The sequence below is a fragment of the Ornithodoros turicata genome, chromosome 5 (assembly GCF_037126465.1).
Source record: "Ornithodoros turicata isolate Travis chromosome 5, ASM3712646v1, whole genome shotgun sequence".
Lineage (NCBI taxonomy): Eukaryota > Metazoa > Arthropoda > Arachnida > Ixodida > Argasidae > Ornithodoros > Ornithodoros turicata.
In genome coordinates, this window is record NC_088205.1 from 35,085,300 (window position 1) to 35,091,293 (window position 5,994).

General features: G+C 44.3%; 1 pseudogene; it reads right to left on the bottom strand.

Annotated features, from left to right (window-relative positions):
• Positions 1–224: 224 nt before the first annotated feature.
• Positions 225–930, bottom strand: LOC135395706 (uncharacterized; annotated as a pseudogene).
• Positions 931–5,994: the final 5,064 nt, after the last annotated feature.

A 5,994-nucleotide genomic window follows, 5' to 3' on the forward strand; every position in this document is an offset into this window, starting at 1 on the left:
TCGACGCCAACTTGAACTCCTCGACCATAGACCATGCAGCCTGTCCAAAGTACTTGGAGCTCCCCTGCGCATCAGTGTCGGGCTCTTCGCTCCCTTTTTGCTTTCATGCAAGCCACTGGACTCCTCCAAGAGCTCTAAACAGAACTCCGACCTGTCGTCGCTTCAATCTCACCATAATTCATCCTCTCATATTAACCACTGTGAAGTGGGGTAGGGTCCTGTGGCTACCACGGTGAAACATCCCATGTCATCGTCACTTCTTCATTTATTGTTGTTGTTGTTGTTGGGTCTTGGAATTTACCGCATCGATAACACTTTTGTGCTTTACCAGTTTTTCTCTGGGGCTGTGCGTTCGCTGTCTTCGTGCTATCTAATCTAACCATGTTCACGTCTGGCGGGAATCGTTGGTGCATTTGGCTGGTCTGTTTTGCGGCCTGTTCCTTATCTCGTGCCGTCTTAGAAGCCTTTTCAAACGTTAAGTCGTCCATGACGAAAAGTGCTCTTTGCGTTTCTTCGCACTTCAAGCCGGCAACTAATCTGTCACGCAATGCGTCGTTCAGAAACGAATCGAACTCACACTTTCTGGAGAGTTCTTTTAGGGCTAATGTGAAGTCTTCAACACTCTCATGCGCTTCCTGGCAACGTCGATTAAACTTGCAGCGTTCTGCAATTATAGACGGTTTTGGACTATAGTGCTCTTCCAAGAGGCCTTTTAGCTCCCGGTAGGATTTATTCCCTGGCAAGTCCGGAACGACTAAGTTCTTTAGGACTTCATATGTCTTTGCACCTATCACTGTGAGGAACGTTGCTTTCTTGTTGTCTTCTGCAATATCATTTGCTGTCACATAATGTTCAAATCGTTGGAGGGTAGGAATTAAAGTGGTCATGAGACTGATCAAACTCGAGCAATCTTCCTACCCTGGCCGACATCTTTCTCCGCTGCTATTTACTTGCTTTTAACTGCCTGAACTGAGCAATGAATGTGCTCGCCAACCTCGAGGTAATTGAATCCAAATGTCTTCGTTGCCAGTTGTTATAGTCTTGCGTGGGTAGCGGAGCATCAGGGAGACGACACGCACACAGTAAAGCAGGTGACAACCAAAAAGCGTTTATTGCAAAGTGCGCAGCCTTTTATCAACTCAACACACCGAGCGGTGCCCTCTGTTGGGTGCCCTCAGATACAGTTATCATCAAGGTCGGTCATCCGTTATCACATGAGCAAACCCTGCAAGGCCGATTTGTAACATTAGTGCCTTCAAAGCTACTAGACACGAACCGGCAGGCTTTGTGATCTCCCGAGTGAATTCGAGCATCAAAGGTGTCCCACAAAACGGCAGAATTCGGCACGCTCTTCATGTTGGTGGGGTAAAAAGTGACATTTACTTGGCAAATTTCTGAGTTCACTTCGCAAAACCCAGGGTGCACTATTTCACGTGCAAAATATGCCGCTAAAATAAGCAGGCAACTGCACAGAATGATGCATGTCTGCGAGCATTTGCTTAAAGGAAGGATAAAAAAAAACCGCTTCTGGGCATCCGCGGTTCCCTTTCCTCAGTGGTGATAGATATCCTGTACGCCCTACACTACAAGATCGCTCCCACTCCGTTGCCTTTCAGTGGGTTTCAGGGCATTGCGGAATGACTGGGAACCACGAGGTCGACGCTGCCGCTGCCGCTGCACATCAACAACGGCCTTCTATGCCCATTATACTCTCGAGAGGAGACAGAAGATCCCTCCTCAGGCATTTGTCCGATTCCTGGTCTACCCTACAGTGACAACACGACATTCCAACTAGGTCCTTTTAGGGAAGTGTAGACCCACCGCTGTCATACCGGCTGCCTGCAAAGCTTCCTCGTCCTCTGAAGTCGCTCATCCACAGGCTACGTCTGAATATGGCCTTCACTCAGTTTTATCGCTACCAGCTAGGTTGTGAGGCTAGCCCTATGTGCAACGAGCAGTGTTGTACTTGCCAACGTAGAACACATACTTATCCGCTGTCGGACCTATACCAACGAGAGGCGTACACTGCAGTCACAGATTGCCACCCTTGGCCGCCGCCCCTTCAACTTGTCGACCATCCTCGGCCCTTGGGACACCGCGGCCCACTCCAGGGCGACCTTACGTCATGTAGTTGGCTTTTTTGAGGTGACAGGCCTAAAGGACACATTATGACCCCAGCAGCGCTCTCGGACATTCCCACCATCACGATCACGTTCATCATCGCCGTCGCTGCTCCGATCATTCCTGTCATCGCTCATCGTCATCATTCATCATTGTCACCACTCATATTAGACCCCCTAGCTATGGGGTAGCATTCGACTCCTAGAGTGGAAAACCTCCCCACTTCATCGTCAGAATATATCTGTTGTTGTTCTGGCAATGTGTTAAGTTTCTGTACAGTTACGCCGCCATGATCGGCTTGAAGTCAAGAAAACATTGACACATGACGATTATATGCGCTCGGTCCCAATTGCATTCGACACATTTAAGTGAGTTGAACATAGGGGCATATGCCTTATTTAGATGCCATACACATTCTGTTCGTGAATGACGCTCCCGCACAGCGCAGGCGCAACGGTTCGGCCATGCACGGTTTAAGCATGCTGTTGCCGAGACAAATGTATGCATGAAGAAAAGAAAAAAAAAAGTTTCCTTGTCTTCGCTTCTCCTAAATAGAGGTATATAACGTCGTTAGACAAAATATACGATTTTACACCCATTAAGGTACGCATAAAATTTCATACTGGTGGCAACCAAGTTTCCCCGTGGTGCTGCGAGGAAAAATTAAGAAAAAGTGTGAAACATAAAAGTAAGCATACATTGTATATATGTATACAAAAAACATGACGGTCACAGATAAGGTAACGATGAAAAGGAAATCATCGGCGGGCAGATCACAATGCAATAACGGCACACTACATCCATTAGAATTTTTGTACATTTTTTAACGTAAGTAAGTACAATGTCAGAAAAAGTTTAAGCAACTAGTACTAAGAAGAAGAGAGTGTTCGATTTCCCAAAACGCGAACCTCAGGGGAACGCAGTATCTGCAGCATTGTCTTTTCTGTTGTTAAAGCAGAAGTCACCAGAAATATTCTTCAGCCTCTTTAGCCGTAAAAGCACACGTTAATTTTGTAGATGTTTTTATCAAACCCGTCTTGCCGTGTTGGTTATCAGAGGAGAATGCGCGCTGAACTCTGATAATTTCCCTCCCTTTCGATATTCATTCCTTCTCCCATTTACACGTGCTCAAATGTACCGTCGGCTTGCTTACATGCGGAAGTGTCGCTAGGCTAAGCCCCCTTTAAGTGTGATGTCTCATATTTTAGTCTCACTTTGATGCCCTCGGGAACAAAATGGGCTCGCTACAAAACCAAGATATCCACTTTAGGTTCTACACATGGTCCCCCTAGTTGTGAAGCTGCAGTGGAAAATTACCTAAAGCGGATATATTTTGATGTGTAATACTGTGAAATCACGATGGAGCGCGAATTCTACTTCTGTCCCATAGAGTACAATGTGTAAGATTTCAAACGCCGAGGGAACAAAAGCCTTTATAGGTATACGGATAATTCCTTTTCGACATAATTCCTTGTATATAGATCTCACAGCATCCAGTGGCGGACCAGTGAAAAGTGTCGGTGTTCTTTTTCAAAATGAAATTATATGTTTCTTATGCATTGCGTCTGTGTGTGTAATGCAGGCGAAGCACGCTTTAAGTTTTTGTCTTTGTTAAGTGTTTTGTTTTGTTTGTGTTTGTTAAGTTGAATCTTGGGCATGACAACTGTAAAACCTGTGTCGGACCAACAGTAGAGAAATATACTAGCATCCAGCGAACGATATCGCTAGCGAACTAATGCAGCGAATTATATCCATTTTATGTTGCTCTTTGAATGGAATGTAGATTTGATTATTCATTAACACATGAAAAAAATAAAAAAGAACCCGATGTCTCCCAATTTCAACAAATCCGCAAAGCGAATGATACCACTCGGTCGGCTGTGATGTGCTTCATCGGATATCTAGATTTCAGTTCATAGTTGCATCTATATTTCAGGGGCTTTTAGTGCACAATTATCCGCACTCTAGTGAATGCAGTGTGTACACGGCATTAAAAACTGTGTTGCCAACAAGTGCAAACCAATAAAAGAGTAGGAACAAAGCAGCCTTTGTGGGATGCACTTTTGAGGGGGACCTTTTTCCGGGGACCTTTTCGCCCTCTTACACTGGTTATTGTACACAATGGCACTACGCTAAAATGAAAAATTATGAGCTATCCGATGACATTTCCCATTCTCATTCCATTATTAACAACAGCTTCAACTTAGAACGGTACAGAAAGTTGCATGCGAAGTTAAAAAAAAGAAAACCAACAAAAAACCTACAGATCTTGTCATAGAGATCATATGCAAGTTTATTTTTGAAGAGCAAGCGATTCAGACGGTTACTTGTTCAAATAACGTTCGGGAACTCACAAATGTAGATAAACACCATCTCCTCTACAGTTCATTCAGTGGCATGCCATTCACTCACCAGACACTTTCTTTTCGTAGTACACATGTTGCAGATTATTGTTTTTTAATCTTCTCTGGCTAGTCTATTTCCGAGCACCAAATGCTATACATTCCAGTTATTTGATTTCTAATACAAGAGCTACAAAACTTTTTCATAATCTACACCATCCCATTCAGTGGTCATTCACTGGGGTGTTTATCCTGTGTCTCTTTAGCCTTTCCATTTTCAGCCTTCTGATTTTCGGCCTTCTGACAGTTCGGCGTTATGATTTTTCGGTCCTTTGGCTTTCAGCCTTCTGATAGTTCGGCGTTATGATTTTTCGGCCTTCTGGCTTTCGGCCTTCTGATAGTTCGGCGCTATGATTTTTCGGCCTTTTGGCTTTCTGCCTTCTGATAGTTCGGCGTTATGATTTTCAGCCTTTTGATAGGCTTAATACTTACACTCAATCAGCCTAAATAAATGCATTGCATTTAGCAACAGCTACTAAAGAAGCAAAGAAGAGAAGACGGAAACTTCTAAAACTCCTTGAACTCCGTCTTTATGTATAAATGAACAAGATAAAATGAAGGAACTTGACGCGCGAGACGGTCTCGGAGCACAAATTCCGTCTCATAACGCGCTGATTATTACCCGGAAACTTCAGTATGATATTTTTAGACACTCCTTGGTTTTCACAGGTACTTCACATTACACCAAACCTTTCGTTCAACGTTGAGTCACTAGTTCAGCGGAGAATCCCCAGTGACCCGAAGCTTTTCCTTATCTTCGTCAGTCGGCCTCCCTTTGTCCGCGGTGCAAAGACAGACGGGTAAAGGTTTGGATCATCCTAAATGCAAACACCGATCTTGTACTAACCTAACAATAAACTACCCAACGTGCTGTTCCGTCGTGTCCGCCCTGGTAAGTAATAATAAACATTTTTGACAAATAAATCAGTCAAATAAATAAATTACATCTTTGGAGGATGCTCACTGGGTGGTGCTCCTATATCGCATATTGTGTCTCCTGTATGGTATTTTCCTATTGTAGGTCAGACACAGACTTTGCAGTTGTTCTCTAATACTTTGGATGTCGATGAACCGTATCTTCAGCAGAAGCGGAGTGGTACGGGCCATGAAACAATGAATATATGGGTGCACAGCTTTCATTGTACATAAACATCGACACAGAAAATATGCAGGGGGCAACTGTAAAACCCGTGTCTGGCTAACTGTAGAAAAATACTAGTATCCAGAGGACGATATCGCTAGCGAACTAGTGCAGCGATTTTATGCTGCCCATTGAATGGAATTTCAAATCAGGACAGCGAATGGTAACACTTGGTCGGCTGTGATGTGCTCCATCGGCTATCTGCCTGTATTTTTGGCAGCGCAGGTGCTTGCGGAACCATTTTTTCCGTCCACACAACCAGGGACCATTTTTTTCTTATACCCCGCGAATTTCGAGATCGTGGATTTCGCAACCGGGAATATCGAGGTC